This window comes from Streptopelia decaocto (genome assembly GCF_964273445.1).
Source record: "Streptopelia decaocto genome assembly, chromosome: Z".
NCBI lineage: Eukaryota > Metazoa > Chordata > Aves > Columbiformes > Columbidae > Streptopelia > Streptopelia decaocto.
In genome coordinates, this window is record NC_138657.1 from 39304364 (window position 1) to 39318777 (window position 14414).

Below are 14414 nucleotides of genomic sequence, written 5' to 3' on the forward strand. Positions count from 1 at the left end.
AAAAAATGATTTTTTTATTTTTGGTCAGCTTATTGATCGACTATCGAGTTTTTTTCACCATTCCAATTTACTCCAAATGCCAAATGACCATAGAATGGTTGACATTGAGTACTTTGGCAACTTCTTGCACAGTTGTAAGAGGATCAGCTCAAATGATTGCTCTCAGTTGGTCATTGTTAGCTTTTGATGACCGGTCACTGCACTGCTAATCAAGGCTCTTGTCTCCTTTGTGAAACTTCTGGAACCACCACTACACAGTATGTTCATTAGCAGTTCCTGGGCTAAATGCATTGTTGATGTTGCAAGTTGTCTCCGCTGTCTTACAACTCATTTCAGACTCAAATAAGAAAATATCTCGAATTTGGTTTTTGTCTAACATAATTTCTATAGTCTAAAATAAACATAAAACAAACAGCAAGTAATAAGTCAGTAGCAGAAAAAAAAAAAAAAAAAAAGAAGTGAGAAAAGCACATTAAAATGATGTATAACATAACCACATTTATTCCAGAATATATTCCAATATCAAGTGGCAAATTTCAACAATCCATAAACCGCAGTTCCTTTTGCACCAACCTAATAACAGCTGAAGAAAAGCAAGGGGTCTTGTGTTACTCTCAATACTGCCAGTTTCTTCCAGGCAACTTGTGGCTGTGTGTTGTCAAAGCAACATTAACATCACTTCCAGAGGAGTGAATAAATGGTGAAGAAAGGCCATCTGTTACTTCCACTGGGTGGGGCTGGAGTTGAAAAAAGCAGTAAGCAGCTGAAAACCTGTTGCAGGTAACTGAGCACTAGAAACTTTTTTTTTTTTTTTTACCTGAAGGTTTTCAAGGTGGTGCCTTATTTTCATCCTCCCTGAGACTCTTGTGACTCTTACTCTGAGAGGAGTAATTCTTGTGTGAAAAGAAGCAGACAATGTGACAATGAGTGAGATGTTTGTAGTATATTCCTTAGCAAAACAGTGAGGAAGCAGCAAAGCTTGCTTAGTGGTCCCTGTATTTCTAGCATCACCCAGAAGCCAGATGGAAAAGAGTGTTGAAGTGTGCTGTAGTCAATGCTCTCTTAGCTAGAGAATCTCAGCTTGACTTTTTCCCCTTGCTTTTCTTGCCTTTTGGCAACTGCTTTTCTTTCAACAGCTGAGTCAGTGTCTTGAGGCAAAATGCAGCAGTCTCAGGATCTGATGTAAAAGAATTAAAGTTTTAGAGTAGGCTCTGGGAGTCTGAAAACATCTGTTTTCTCTTGATTAGTTCTTCTCTTATACTTCCTTTTCTTTATGTTCATGTGTGCTTTTAATCTAAACATGTTGGAAAAGACAAAGAATGGGGGAAGTTATCTCTGGAGTTCAGCCTTGCCTCATACATTGTCTCTCCTTGCAAAGCCTGTAACACCTAAACTGGTCAGAAAACAGGAGTTCCCAGAAGCAACTCATGTCATCTTTGTCAGATCTTACTTGCCTCCAGATGTCCTTAAATTTACTGTATTGTCTGGAGTAATATGGGCCTGGGCAGCTAGGAAAGTGCCCAACACGTGGTGGGAATAAGCACATTTATAATGTGTTTGTGTGTATATATGTGTGGATATATGCATAAAACTTTAACCTTAAGTCATGAGTATTCCGCTAGATTTGTAATACCTGAGTATTGTACAGCAGCAGTCCCCATCACCCTTTCTTGTATGCCATTGCTGTCACTTTTTTTTATATTTTAATGAGAATATTGTAGAATTTAGGGAAGAGAATCCCTTCTATAAGGATCTGTGTGTCTGCCTGTAAATATAATGCATACATCTCACTTTATGCTGTTTTCTTCATTTAATTGGCCTGGAATCTGCCAAGATATTTGCTTTGTAGTGCCTGTTTTTCTCACATCTTTTGGTTAAGCTGAGGGAATTGGGTAGGCAGCAGGACATGCCTCTTCAATGTCTCATCTGTGGGACTTTTGTCTATGTCTGTGTGCCCATCTCTGTTTGCTGCTTCTTTGTACTGTGTAAAGCCATTTTGCATCTCCATTGCACTGCACTGGCATCTGTCCCACAGAAATTGGCTACAATAACTTCTTACCTCATACATGGTGACTGACTTATTTAGTGCCATTTATAACCAGGGACTTCAGTGCCAAATATAGCTATTCCAAATTTTTATAGCATTGGTGAAGTGCTGACCTAGAGAGACAAAGTGAAATCAAATTTGAAAAGCTTAAGGATGATTTAAATATGTTGCTTGCATGGAGGAAAATCACAGATTGCATGTTTGTCCTTTCTGTCTGGAGATTAACCAGCAGCTGAAGGTGGTAGAGGCACAACATACAGGGAAATAGCTTAACCATACTGAGTGATGTAAAATCTACTGGTTGCAAGAAGCATCTTGCAACCCTCATCTGATGACCATGGGCCTCCCAATAGTGCATGAGGAGAATGACATCCATGCATGTTCCATCTTGAGAAAATTTATTTGCTTCTGCTTCTTGGCAGCATTCTAAATGGGGTCTATAATGAGTACTTTATAGAGTAATGCAGTTGTTAACACTGAGCAGAAATCTCAGTGTACTGACCTCAAAGAATTATCAGAGGTAGGTATAATTATTTGTAAAGTAATTCAGGCCTGGATTATGAAATATTTGCTTATGTCATTGTCTTGAAAAGAGAAGTCGTGCAGTTAGATTTGCATTGACCTTTTCTAGGCAGCCCTTTGGCATTCCAAGTGGGAGGAGGGAAGTTGGAGGCGCTGATGTTATCATCGTGAGGATGGAAGGGTAATGCTGCTGGAAGCTGAGGATTACAGGAGAGAGGGGGCACCTATGCACTGCACAGCAGGGTAGTTAGTGGTTGGCAGGAGGCAGACACCACATCCATCTCACTTCTTTGATTGTGGAATTGTGTGACACTCCTGTGCAATAAAAGACAAGCAGTTGTTCTCTGATTGCATTTTCTTAGCTCACTAGCTGGGTAATGCAGGGGGAATGTCTCTGGGAAAAGTACACATAGTCACCAAACAAGGGTGGAAGAGCTCCCCTGAAAATAGGCAGGGCAACATATTGGGCCCTCATGGCAGAAAACTGGGCATAGGTCTTGCTGTGAGGCTGCAGCCATAGCACAATTTGTGTTTCTTGCACTCCCTGGCTCTGCATCAAATCCTGCCTCTGCAAGCATTAAGGTAAAGCTTTAAGCTAGATTTGAAGGGGGATGGGGTTGTAGCTGGGCTTGCACCAGTGGAGCATCACTCTAGAACTGATGAACACTGGGAGGCCTCCCATCCCCCTAGGGTGAAATCAGTGTGCTTGGCTCACTCTATGAAATGCCTGTACACCAATGCATGCAGCATGGGGAATCACAGAATAAGCAGGAGGAGTTAGAAACGTGTGTTTGGTCAGGAGATTATGATTTGGTGGCAATTACAGAGACATAGTGGGATAGCTCACATGACTGGAATGTGGTCATGGATGGCTATGGCCTTCTCAGGAAAGATAGGCCAGCCAGGCGAGACGATGGAGTTTCTCTTTACTTGAGAGAACAACTACAATGTATTGAGTACTGTCCAGGGGCAGATGAGGAGCGAGTTGAGAGTCTGCGGGTGAGAATGAAGGGGCAGGCTGGCAGGGGTGATACTGTTGTGGGTGTCTATTACAGGCCACCAGATCAGGGTGAGGAAGATGATGAGGCCTTCTACAGTCATCTGAGAGCAGCCTCACAGTCACAGGCCCTGGTTGTCATGGGGATTTTTAACTTCCATGATGTTTGCTGGAAGTCTACTTAGCCAGCCAGCCACAGTCTAGGAGGTTCCTCCAGTGCCTTGACGATAACTTTCTCATGCAAATGGCGGAGGTGCTGACTAGGAGAGGTGCACTGCTGGATCTCATCCTCAGTAACAAGGAGGGTCTGGTTGAAGCAGTAAAGGTTGAGGGCTGCCTGGGCTGCAGTGACCATGAGATGGTGGAGTTCAGGATCTCATGTGGCAGGAAGAGAATAACAAGCAGAATCGCAACCTGGACTTCAGCAGGGTGAACTTTGGCCTTTTCAAACAATTGCTAGGGGAAATCCCATGGACAAGGCTTCTTCAAGGTAAAGGGGCCCAAGATAGTTGGTTAGCATTCAGGAACTGCTTCTACCAACTTCAAGATAAGAGCATCGCAGCATGCAGGAAATCAAGGAAGGAAGCCAGAAGACCTGCGTGGTTAAACATGGAACTGCTGGGTAAGCTCAAGTGGAAGAGGAGAGTTTACAGATCATAGAAGGAGGGGCACTTGGGAATAATATGAGGCTGTTGTCGGAGGGTGTAGGGAGGCAACTAGGAAAGCTAAGGCCTCCTTAGAATTAAACCTGGCAAGAGGGGTCAAGGACAACAGAAAGAGCTTTTTCAAATACATGGCAGATAAAACTAACACCGGGAGCAATGTAGGCCCACTGATGAATGAGGTGGGTGCCCTGGTGATAGAAGATACAGAGAAGGCAGAATTATTGAATGCCTTCTTTGTATCTGTCCCTCATCCATAAATCCATGGGTCCAGATGGGATACACCCACGAGTGCTGAGGGAGCTGGCTGAAGTTATTTCTAGGCCACTATCCATCATCTTTGCTACGTTGTGGGAAATGGGAGAGGTGCCTGAGGACTGGAGGAAAGCAAAAGTCACTCCAGTCTTCAAAAAGGGCAAGAAGGAGGATCCAGGTAACTGTAGACCAGTCAGCCTCACCTCCATCCCTGGGAAGGTGATGGAACAACTTATCCTTGGTGCCATCTCAAGGCATATCAAGGATAAGAGGGTCATTAGGGGCAGTCAACATGGCTTCGCCAAGGAGAAGTCATGCTTGACCAACCTCATCACCTTTTATGAGGACATAACGAGATGGACAGATGATGGCAAAGCAGTGGATGTCGCCTACCTTGACTTCAGTAAAGTATTTGACATGGTCTCCCACAGCATCCTCGCAGCTAAACTGAGGAAGTGTGGTCTGGATGATCAGGTAGTGAGGTGGACTGCGAACTGGCTGAAGGAAAGAAGCCAGAGAGTTGTGGTCGATGGGGCAGAGTCTAGTTGGAGGCCTGTATCTAGTGGAGTCCCTCAAGGGTCAGTACTGGGACCAGTATTATTCAATATATTCGTCGATGATTTGGATGAGGGAATTGAGTGCACTATCAGCAAGTTTGCTGATGACACCAAACTGGGAGAAGTGGCTGATAAGCCAGAAGGCTGTGCTGCCATCCAGTGAGACCTGAACAGGCTGGAGAGTTGGGCAGGGAAAAATTTAATGAAATATAACAAGGGCAAGTGTAGAGTCTGGCAACTGGAAAGGAACAAGCCCAGGCTGAGGAATGACCTGTTAGAGAGCAGCGTAGGGGAAAGAGACCTGGGGGTCCTGGTGGACAGCAGGATGACCATGAGCCAGCACTGTGCCCTTTTGGCCAAGAAGGCCAATGGCATCCTGGGGTGTATTAGAAGGGATGTGGTTAGTAGGTCAAGGGCAGTTCTCCTCCCCCTCTACTCTGCCCTGGTGAGACTGCATCTGGAATATTGTGTCCAGTTCTGGGCCCCTCAGTTCAAGAAGGACAGGGAACTGCTAGAGAGAGTCCAGCGCATGGCAACAAAGATGATTAAGGGAGTGGAGAATCTCCCTTATGAGGAAAGGCTGAGGGAGCTGGGTCTCTTTAGCTTGGAGGAGACTGAGGGGCGATCTCACTAATGTTTACAAATATGTAAAGGGTGAGTGTCACGAGGATGGAGCTAGGCTCTTCTTGGTGACAACCAATGACAGGACAAGGAGCAATGGGTACAAACAGGAACACTGAAGGTTCCACTTAAATCTGAAAAGAAACTTCTTCACAGTGAGGGTGACAGAGCACTGGAACTGGCTGCCCAGCGAGGTTGTGGAGTCTCCTTCTCTGGAGACATTCAAAACCTGCCTGGATGCCTTCCTGTGTAACATCATCTAGGTGTTCCTGCTCCAGCAGGGGGATTGGACTAGGCGATCTTTCAAGGTCCCTTCCAATCCCTAACATTCTGTGCTTCTGTGATTCTGTAAAGAGAGAATGGATCCTCGTAACCCCACATGATCAAACTTCACCAATTTGCCATATTTTGGCAGCAGCTAACTCTTTTTTTTTTTTTTTCTTTTTCTGTCATTTGAGATAGTACAGACAATCTGCAGTAAAACTGAGTGGTTTGGTGTAGCCAGTTAATGAGCCAGAGTTCTGCCATTGCTTGGCCATGGCACGTGTCAAATACACCCATATACGGTGTTGAAAGTTGGTCATTCATCTTTTAATCCAAAGGTCACTTCATAACAAGTTCTTCTAACTCATTTGGAAGACCTCTACTGGTGGGCCTGGCTCCCCACAGTGCCCCAGGAAACCATTCTGTTGCTGCAAAGCTTTTGCTGTTGTCAAACCTCCCTGAAACTTAGCGCCATAACTGCTTTCCCCATCTGCTACAGACACAGAGTGCTCCATTCTTCTTTGCATCAAGGTTTTTTAAGCTGAAGTATCTTTTCATGTCTTTTCTCTTCTAAAGAATGTCACTTCATCCCCTCTTCCACCAAATCCTGACGTCAAGTTATTCTTGTTACTTGCCTCTGGACTTCTTCCAGTTGGGCCACCAGGTCTTCCAAATGCAGGCCCAAAAAGTCTGCTCAAGTCTGCAAACAGTGGATAACAGTTGACACTGAACTGTAATAGTGTGATGTTATTAAACCATGGTTAAAGCACTCCACTGTAGATTGTTTTAAAAGACCATAAGATGAAAATTAATTTTAAAATATTCTCCACCCTTTTGGAAACTAATTTTAAAATGTTTTCCACTCTGGTGTATGTACTAAGGGGGCAACTTCTTGCTTCAACAATGCTACACTTTGAGACTGCTCTCTGACTGCTTTTCCAGAATACTCTATGCAGCCCAGAAGCATACTGAGCTTGAAGTCTTGTTACACATTATTAACACACTGTGTTACACACTTAAATGAGGATCACCTTCAGTAACTCGAGTGACATCATACAGATTGTACTCTACAATTTAGCATGTATTTCTGTGAAACTATCTCCTACCCACTTGTGATGGTTTTGTTTGTTTGTGTTTGGTTTGGTTTGTGATTTTTTGTAGTTGCTTTGTTTGTTTGACTTTGTCGTTGTTGTTTTATTTTGGGGTTTGTTTGTTTGTTTTGTTTCTGTGTTTGTTTTGTTGGTTTGTTGGTTGGGTATTTTGTTTTATTAGCTGAGTAAATCTGCTGCAGCTGCCAGTGCTGCAGTGTTTTTTAGGTTTTTCTTTTTCCCATGGAAAAACTTAGAAAGCATGGGACTGCAGCTACGCTTTTCATTTATGTGACTCAATTTGCGTCGTGGAGGGTGGAGGATAGATGAAGTAGGATTAAAATATGGTGTGTATTTAAAACATTGTAGTTCCTTGCAGCTAAGAAGTCGTTGATTCTTTATTCAGGCTTATCTTAGTCTGGTTAATTCAGAATCAAATCCTTTGATTCTGATACATCAGTGCCTAGCAGAGCTGTGCAGAGTAGCTGTGTTGGAAAAGGTCCCCAAACAGACAAGCCCTAGAGCAAATGATCCATCCTGTCCTCTGCAAGCTAATATCACTGACACCTCTGTTCTGCAAAATCCCAACTTGTCCTCTGAAAAGGCATATAGCATCAGCTCCTTGGTCAGGTTTGACAGGCATTTTTTTTTTAGGCCTGGCTACAGGTTTGCATGTTCTGGTATAAGAGAGGAGCAATTCCCTCTGCATTTCTCCATTTTGCAACATTCCAGTATTTACAATTTGTGATATGACATCATTGGACTGTTTATCTGATTTGCCAATGGGCTTTAAAAATACCAATAACATCTTTAAAGAAATTGATAAGCCCCCAGATGGTAGTCCAGGTCCTTTTGTGTTTACTACTTAGTTTTTGAGCTTCTGTGAGATCTTGTTTGCAAGAGTTTCTCCACAGTTGCCAGAAGTAAGCATTTACTGCGAAATTAAAAAAAAAAAAAAAAAAAGAAAAAGTGGTGTTGGCATTCCCATGGAGTAACCACTACTGATTCCAGCTTTCTAGTTGTACAAGATCATGGACATTTAAGTTCCCCATCAAGTTACTAAGTTTAACAAAATCTCATTTGCTTTCAACAGTAGGCCACCATGTATGGCAGTCAAGAGCAGACTCAAATGCAATTTTTTTAACATAAATATGATCTTTCATACAAAGAAAGGGGATTTGGGTCATATGAACTGCTTCTGCAAATTCAGATAGCTGATGTCAGCAATTATGTTGTATTGCATTTACTGCTTGCTATTACAAAAATGGTTAATGCTTGTCAGTTATCTGTGTTTTGCAGACTAACAGCTGTGCGGCATCTACACTATAGAGAATCATTTGCTGTTTATCATACAGCTGTTGTAATAGCAGTTATTTCCTGATGATACTTGTCTTCAACGACATCAGTTCTTTCTTTTCCCATGCAGTAGATATTCTAGCAGTGTTTCCAAAAGACCAACTGCTTATTATTTATAAATAGTCCAAGCCAGTAATTACTAGCCAGCTTTTAGTGGTTTTTCAAGCTGTATTTCAGATTGTGTTTTCCATGGCTAAAACAATGTTGACTGAAGATTAAACTTGCTTCTCACCAAAGGGCTCTGCCCAAGGCCCACAGTTTTGACAGAATTTGAGATATAATCATAAAATCATAAGTGTTGCAATTTTAGGTTGATTTCTTTGGCTGCCAGTAGTTTTCAGACCGCCACAGGCAACTCAGTAGTTTTGGATCATCCCTAAATTGATAGTATTGTTTGTGTCTATTTTGAAGCTGTATTGAGCTCTCAGTTGGCTGCACTGCACTGCACAAATGCTTTTGAACATTTGGAAAAACCTCCTCCAGAATATGTGGGCTCTCAGCTTTTGTTAGGTCTGCGTGAATCCACATGTAATAGGAATGTTAATTCTGACTACAACAGGTTGTGAATTAAAAGCAGAGTAGTTATTTTCAATTAATACCTTAGATTGGCAGCACACTATGTAGATAGTGTAATGGAAGGCAGACTGTCATACTTTTGGTCACACTGAATAATGCTTGATCCGCGATTTCCCAAGATGTACCTGTGTGGAGCTGCTTGATCTGAATTTTTTTTCTCTGCCATTTCCATGGCAAGTCTAACCTGTGGCTCTTTGGCCACAGTTTTTTTTAGTGGATTTTTATATTATCTTCAGCTGTTGGAGACCACATTTATATCTGTAGCCCCACTGAACTGCTGAGTGCACACAGGCAAACAGTGTCATTTTCATTGGAAAGGAGGAAATACAGAGCAGAGCTGTTCATTCATGATCCCTTTTGTCCAGCCTGCCAGGACCTCTACCTCTGCCATTTAACTGTGATTTACTCAGGCCCTCAGAGAAACCCCAGTGAGGGGAGCACACAAAGATAATCCAGATCTCTGGGATACTTCTTGTCCTGTTTCGCACATGGAACCTCCATCTGCTTGGGCCATCAGTGTGGTATTGCAATAAGAAGATAGATTCTCAGTTGTATATTTGTGTTGATGTCCAGTCTTGCTGATGCACAGAGATTTGCAGACTGGAGTTTTTTTAAATGTTAAGTCTGCATGTCTACAAAGATGCACTTAAAAGAGAATAGCAACCATTCACGCAGTGATGAGCTCCTGATAGTGACTAGCCTGAGAGATTCAGCCCACTGAAGTAAAAACTCCTTTTTCCCAACAGATTTACAGCTGTCTGAAATGTTCTTCTTCTAAATTTTCATTTTATGTGTATTTACTTCATACACATACACACACGAGCTGTAAAATTTCAAAATTTTTATTAGTATTGGGATTTTGTTGGTCTTTCATTTGCACCAACTTCAAGGCATTTTATATTAGGAGATCCTGGCTGAATTTGGTGATATTCTAGGTATGTCTTTGTAGAAGGGACAGTAAGTATTGTATTACAAATTACGATAGAAATAGCATTGTACAAGTGCTTTTTTCACATTACAGTGCTCTCTGTTGCTCTTCTGGGAGCACATGATTTTAATAAATTGCAATTTGAGAAGACTGTCTTGCAATGAGACTGTTGTGTGGCTTGTCATCACTGTAGCTTATTGATGTTGTCCACATGTATTCAACCCATGTGAGAGAGCATAACCATAGTCTTACCTCAGGTGGTTAAGACATGAGCAGTATTTTTACTCTAACTGGTGCTGCTTAGCCTTTTAGCTGTCAAACCCCTTTACACCTTTTGCTGAAAGGTTTTCAGTGGTTAAACTGAGTTGCTCCTGAAATGAAGACAAACCCAGTGAACACATAATGCCCTCAAAAAATGTCTTTTAGTGTAAATTATCCTGTGATCCTATGTTTCTGTGTGGCTTCACTGCAGTGCTAATTGTATGGGCAGGCATGCTGCATAGCCTGAGGGTTACCTTGTCCATACTGCTGATGCCCATGTCCATTACTAGACACTTGAGATAACTCCCATGACAGTTAGCAGTGAATTATGGCATGATTACTGAATTCATGGAGACTGTATATTTCTTCTGGATCTGCAGGGGACTTGTGGAGTGCATCAGAGAACCATTATACTTCAGTGGTGCAGCCAGTTTCCATATCTGACATACGTAAGCACAGAGCTGATTTATCTGCAAAACACACTTGCTGCTGATACATTTGATTTAGCCTAGACACCAGAAACAGGCCACCTCCAATTATGAAGAACTCCTCATCAGACAAATTATCTCCTACAAAGCAGCATCCTATCTGAGCCTCTTGGACTGTTTCCGGTCCCTAAAGTGTCTATCTATCACTGCAATGCTAAACGTGGGCATGTAATTTCTGTTAGTCCCAGATAAGTATTGAGTTAGAAACCATGACAGATCTTTGGTCTTTAGGTAGTGGTTGCATTAAACATACGTGAAAAGCTTTTATTTTAGAGGTGGAGGACAAGGACAGTCTGCCTGTATTTCACTTAGTTACATTTTAGAAGAGAAGTTAATACTTCGATCCTAATTAAGTGTTTGGAGTGGGAATGGAACCATGGCATACATAGTGTACATGTAGTTGCTCAAGATTTTTTAGTCAGAAAGCCTACTTTAAGGGGAAAGATATTACTCTGGGGTTCATTTTCACAAACATTTTCATTAGTTTGGGCAGTTATTGATGTGCATTGCATGTTTTGGAGAAACATGTGTAGAGGGCACACAAAAGCGGAGTCTAGGCCTTGCCACAGAATTCCTTTGGGATCCCAGGAAAAATGTGCCTGTTGCTCTGTGCCTGTCATGTCTGTGTCCGCCTTTGTTATCCTCGCCTCTGTCTGTTAAGTATCTGCTTCAGCACTGACTTATGGAATATACACACAGGGAATGATAAAATTTCCTGTTTTCCATTACCTGTGTAAATCCTGTCATAAGGCCATGTGGAGTAGATACTTTAGATCACAGAAGATGGATGTACCACACCCTTGTCAACTGTATGTCTTTGGTAAGGGTTATTTTTTGTTGGTTTAAAAAGTGTGCATGGTATAAGTGTACTTAGTTCCACAAGTTGGGAACTAAAATTATGGCTGACTAGCCCTACCTTTAATGTGACAGAATCCCATCTGCCATAATTAAGGGCAAATGTCTTCTGAGTCTCTGCCATTTTGCCTGAGTGAATTGTCTGGTCCATTGGCTCTCTTTTCTTGAGAGGAATCTCATGCCTCTGTCATGTCATGTCACTGTAGAAAAGTGCTTTTTGTTTCTGAGACATCTACCTTCTCCATCACTGGCACCATCAGCCCATTGGGACATCTATGGCCCTTCCCATGATGTAGCTGTTTGCTAGAACACATCTTTTTGTTTTGAGTAACATGAGCCAATCAAGGCCTTTAAATTATATTAGCTTATAAACCGGGTTGTTCTTGTATTCCAGTATTCAAAACTTTTAACACTGTATTATGTTTACATAGGACCTTACTTAACTAGATTGCACTCTTTAATTGAGCTGGAATTGTATTATGCCAATGCCTGATCATATCTTTCCTGAGCTTGTGGATGTCAGGAAAAATTTTACTTCAAAACTTTAGCTCAATATGACTTTTTTAGAAACAATTTATAGTTTGCCATTTACTTAAATAGAATCAGGCACTCTTCCATGGAAGATTTAAAGAGAATCTGGTTTATTTCATCTCTTAAGTTTTTAATTTGTTGTTAGTTTTCCACTGCAGAGCAGTAGGACTCCCTCTTGTTGTAATCCAGGGAAGGGGAAAGAAGAAGAAAATCCATTATAGATATTAATTAGTCCAGCTTTTTTCCTTTATAAATGTGTTAATTCAAAAGTGAATCTTGAAAATTCAGGGCAAAGCCTATAGGAGGCTTTAGACTAGTGCATTTTACTGAAAGTGAGATGAAAATAACATGGCTTTGGGACTTGTCTTTGGGACTCTGGTGAGCTGCAGAGAAAGGAACATTAAGTTTTTAGCTGAATCAGATTTAATTCAGACTTAGTGGGACTACAGATCACTGTATGTGTTGAAATTCTGTTTATAAATGATTAACAATTGTTTAAATGGTTAGTTGTTACAGGTCAGTTAATTGTGCTTGCATTCATAAATAATATACTTTTTAGAGCTGCCTTGTGCTTCTGTTTGCTTAGAGTATATTAGCCTCTATACAGGTATTTTATAATGTGACAAAAACTTACAATATGAGTAGGCTCTTCTTCTGCTCTTTATGGAAAAAGCTACAATCAATCAGTAAGACATAGCCCTTGAGGTCCCCTAACATTTCAGACTGTCCTTATCCAAACGCTACATTCTCTGTGGGCTGCAGTGGATGGTGGAATTGGTGTAAAGCCTGAACATGAATATGTGCTATTCTGCCTTCCCCTGAAGATATCCAGAATTTTAAAGAGAATAAAAAGAGCTAAAGTGGAAGATGAACTGAAAAATGTGTTGGGTTTTTACAGACTTCACCTTTACAATTATTCAGTAGTGATTGTGAGCCTCACACAGATGTGAAACTGGAAGAATGTTGCAGATGTGCAGTATAAGACACCCTGCTCCCGAGGACTGAACACCCTAAGAGCAATGGCCTCCTGCTCTGGTGCTTGGGTTGGGACTGCTGAGCTCTGAATGTAGATTGAAAGTAAACAACAGAGGACAAACTTCTGAAAAATAGCAGTGTTTCTCAAATGCCACTGAGATGCCTAATATCAGATGAGTAAGATACCATTTGGCTTGACCTGACCCCGTTTAGGAAGTGTATGAAAGAAAGACATGCACCTATTGGAACAAGCAACTGAAACACCATTGGATTTCTTCCTTCTTTTGTCAGTAACTGTCCCTTTGCCCTCAGTAAAACTGTATTGAACTTTTGTCAAAACCAGTATTCTGCAGATGAGACAATGTTTAAAGTGAGGCAGGAGCCACTTGGACCCAAAATGAATTATGTCCTCAGGAAAAAAAGCACATTTATTTTCAATAAAATTCTCATTGACAACAGACTCTTCTAGGTCAGAAAGTCACTCCACACTGAGCCTAACAAGTCCTGTCACAATCTCTACAGCAAAATGATTTTGGTCCATATTACTGAGTGAGGTAAATAAGACAAAATTTATGGTCCATTTTGGTTTTTACATTTTTGTATCCTGGTTAACAGCAGATATTCCAGTGAAAGTCATTCAGTACTCCTACTGTCATTTCTTGCTTTCACATGATTATATATCTACAAGGCATGTATTTTTACCCTGCTTTGTCTTTGCTACAGAGCAATTTTTTTTCCCAAGAACTACTCCCTCAAGGTTGCTAAGTGGCTTAGAGCCAACAAAATTTTATCCAGTAGTGCTCACACCTTGGTAAAGTATGCAACAAACCAACTTAATTTAAAAAACAAAAGATGAAATAATTTATTGAATTCTGATAGGTCTTGTGGTACTTCAGTCTGTCAATTGATAATTTTAGGATTATCACCTCATCAAGTGTGACAAAAATAAACTAGAGTTTTCTTGAAAAAGAATTGTGAGAGTTCCTATAGATCTTTGGTAGGATCTGCATATTGTGTATCACTCAGAGAATTTCTTCTCTTATCACAGTAGGATGTATTCAGAGTCATCTGCAACAGAAGAGATTCAAGGCATAAATCAGTTAGATCTATTAAGTATCAAACTAAGAATTGTCAATACCAGCAATCTGTGTAAATTTTGAAATAGTCCTGCCAGAGGTATAACATTTTTCACTAATTTCACAGCATTTTAATTTGAAATAAAAGTTCTGCACAACAAAGTAATTCAATCAGTTCACTGGCAGCTGGTATTTTTGTTGACACAGTAGCATAGCACCTAACTTTTGTTCAGTCATGAGCTAGAACACTGCAAGATGGTACTTCAAAGAAAAATCACTCAGTACTAGGGATGTACCTTATTTCTTGGATCTTGTTCAGTGGTGAAACTGAGTCATTGGTCAGTTCAGTCTTTTG